Source organism: Macrobrachium rosenbergii, chromosome 53, assembly GCF_040412425.1.
Source record: "Macrobrachium rosenbergii isolate ZJJX-2024 chromosome 53, ASM4041242v1, whole genome shotgun sequence".
Lineage (NCBI taxonomy): Eukaryota > Metazoa > Arthropoda > Malacostraca > Decapoda > Palaemonidae > Macrobrachium > Macrobrachium rosenbergii.
In genome coordinates, this window is record NC_089793.1 from 48,702,710 (window position 1) to 48,706,571 (window position 3,862).

A 3,862-nucleotide genomic window follows, 5' to 3' on the forward strand; every position below is an offset into this window, starting at 1 on the left:
TACACTTGGGCCACCCTAATCATATTGTGCCATCCCCTGTGAGGTAGGATAGGGGGCAGACGCTTGGGAGTCGGCTCTCACTTGTGCCATTAGTGGAAGAATAAAGCCCATAAAAGGCTAATGATATCTTTTTAAAGTTTTCAGGTTTATTATTTTTTTTTCCTTCTATTTGATCTTTATGAATGGTAATGATAAAGAATCGAGTAACCCTGGGCCCCCTGATGATACTTTTTGGCACAGATGACGACCTCTGCACCCACCTTGGAGATTGAAAATTCTCCAAATGTTGATGACCCACGTGAGAAAAAGGATGTCCCTGTAAAAGGAGGACCTGGCATTGTTACAATGGAACCATTCTCCTTTGAGCCAGATGTTTCTGTGCCTGTGTCCCTATCAAAAAAAGGAACAAAAAATACAGTAGTTCAAACTTTTCAACTGTGGGCCCTTTGGAGCCTAAAAGAGTAAATAAAAGAAAATATATACCAGGCTCAACCTTGGTTCACTTTGATTCCCTTTTTGGAGAATCAAACTGGTCAAGGTTTTTTAATTTACAAGCCAACCAAGACATATCCTTACTAAAATTGGAAAATTACTTGTTGAACCCCCCCTCATTTTGGGACCACCTTGACGTGGTGAGGGGGCTCTTGAACCCCAGGAATCTCTTCCTGGGTTCAAGTCTAAGAGTCCCATATGATATTGTATATTTGTTTGGATTTATCTTTTTGGAATTTTCCACTTTTACTAAAATTTATTGGACCTGATAAACAGGAAAAGATATCATAGTTGGGAATGGGTTTATATCCGAAGCTAAATAGTGAGAACTGTGGTGGGATCATCAACTGCCCGATAATGTTCGGACCTGAGAATCATCAGATTGATAGCTCAAAAAATGGAACTATTCTTTTAGACTGGACCACGGATTCCAGGGGAGTCTGGTTCTGGAGATAGAACTCTCGGCATTCTATCCGGTTTGCCCATAATATGATTAGGGTGGGGATGATTGTATTCTTGTAATACTCTCAGTCCTAGCAAGAGGGTTTGGCTTACACCTGGGCCACTCTAATCATATTGTGCCATCCCCTGTGGGGTAGGGTAGGGACTAGTGAAATTTGGGAGTCAATTCTCACTTGTGCCTTTAATGGAAGAATAAACCCCAGTAGTGAAAGGCTAATGATATCTTTTAAAGTGTTCAGTTTTTTTTCTTTCCATTCAATCTTTATGAATAGTAACGTTAAAGAATCAGTACCCTGGGCCCTCTGATGATACTGTTTTGGCACAGATGACGACCTCTGCACCCACCTTGGAGATTGAAAATTCTCCAAATGGTGATGACCCATGCGAGAAAAAAAGGATGTCACTGTAAAAGGAGGACCTTGACATTGTTACATTGGAACCATTCTCCTTTTGAGCCAGATGTTTCTGTGCCTGTGTCCCTATCAAAAAAGGAACAAAAATAGTTCAAAAGAGATATTCAACTGAAGGCCCTTTGGAGCCTAAAAAAAATAAACAAAAGAAAATATAGACCAGACTCAACCTTGGTTCACTTTGATTCTCTTTTGGAGAATCAAACTTGGTCAAGGTTTTTGAATCTATGCAAACGACCAAGACATATCCTTACTAAAATTGGAAAATTACTTATGTTAAACCGATGCCCATCACAAGAGATGAGCATGAGACAAATTAAAAAACTGAATGGCTGGTTGAAGCAACAACGAGAATCCAGTCAGAAAATTATCAAAATATTAAAAAAATTGAGAACATAAATATAAGCGTCACAAGGCATGATACCATGAACAGTGTACAAGGCACAATGATATTACCAAATCTAGAAGAAAAAATACAAAACAAATCAATGTTTCTAGATTCATTACAAAAAAGATACAGCAATGTTGAAGACTGCGAACTATATGAGGTGCCAAGCAGGAAAGACAAAAATAAATCTGTCAGAATAGCAAAATAAAAGTTCAGTGGCCAAACCTTGCCAAAAATTAAAATGCTTGGATTAAACAGGGAACTAAGACCTTATGTTCCCAAACCCATGCAATGCAAGAACTGTTGCAAATATGGCCATACAGCCATCAAATGCAGAAATTTTCCCAGATATGCTTATTGCAGTTCTGGAGAACATAAAACACGCTGAGACTGTGGCCAAACAAAATGCATAAATTGTGGCCATACAACATCATGCCTGATCTAAAACATGTGCATTCTATATTTAGAATACCGAACTTAAATTACTACAGGAAAACAACTGGAATGTCGATTAGGAAGCAAAGCTCAAGTAAAAGTGAGAGGAATGAATGACCCAGCTAAGAAATTTAGGTATGCAGATACTTCAAAATCAAACAATACCCAAACTGAAGTGAATGGCAATAAAAATCAAGAAATATCACCATGATCAAAAGAGCTCTATGGAGATTTCATACAATAATGACAATATCACAGTTGACAATAGATTTACCTCCTTACCAGAAATAGATACGAGTATTGACATATAGAAAGACGAAGAAGAATTAAAATCACAAGAATGTAACAAATTGGATAACACAACTGGGAAGAGGCAACTAGATAAGACCCCACCTAATTCCACCAAACAAAGCTGTAAAAAGATAAATAACCCACCAATCTCACCAAAAGCTAAAGTTCAGAAACAGAACACTAAACCAAACATTCCACTTAGTAACAACAATACCTCTGGGAGCAGAATCACAAAATTCAGATGAAATGGAAAACCAACACACAGATAACTACAATGAAAGCAAAGAATTTCACCCATCACCAATCATAGGCACCACAAGAAAAACCAAGAAGGAACAACAAACTAAAGAACATGAAGACACATGTGGTTGTAGTAAATGCTTTGTAGCAATGTGCCACAAAAATAAAACTATGAACTAAAGAAAAAGCCAACCAACACCATAAGAAATTTCATGATAATATAGGAATAAGGAAAAACAAACATCAAATCTCATGAAGAAGGTTGCATGTGTATTGAGCATTTAGAATATTACAAAGAAAAGCATATCAGTGTTGTAGATAATATTCTAAAAAAATCAAAATGGAAAAATTAAATCAAGATAGTAAAATGTAACAGTCAACGAAAGTCAAAATAAAACAAAACAAAAAAATGAATCAAGACCTACAAAAATACAAATTAATTTATAACAAATTAAAAAAAAAATAACTTAAATAATTTAGAGTAATTTGACCACTCTCATATTACACCATTCAATCGTTATATAATTCAATGGAACATATGTGTGATTATTAACGAAATGCACAGAGAAGTCCAACGACTTACCAGGAATACAGAACCAATGATTATACGTATACAACACGTTGGAAAATTGTTTCAAATATAGGTAAATATCTACTTGTCACAACATCAAAGGAAAATGAAAATAACTTAGGAACAGTAATATATGTCCGTAATAAAATGATATACGACAAAGTAGATATAGACTATGCTGAATTACAAATTTCAGCAATAACAGTGAAAATAGAAAATAATTTATTTGATTTATTAACTTATACAACCAGCCTAATAAAAAGTAAGATTTAAAACATATTACAGAAAATAATAAAAGCTTTTAAGAATCCCATATTAATTGTAGGTGATTTCAATGCACATAACCCAATATGGGACTGTAAATCTGTACATTACACCAGATAAAGATGGAGAAAAATAGAAAACTTGATGAACACTAATAATCTCTGTTGTCTGAATGACAAAAGAAGTAAATACATATTGCTCAAAACCCATGGAACATTTTCCTCAATAGATGTCACCCTTGTTCAACAAATATAGTTGACAAACTAGACTGGAATACTTGTGATGACTCCTATTCAAGTGATCATTTTC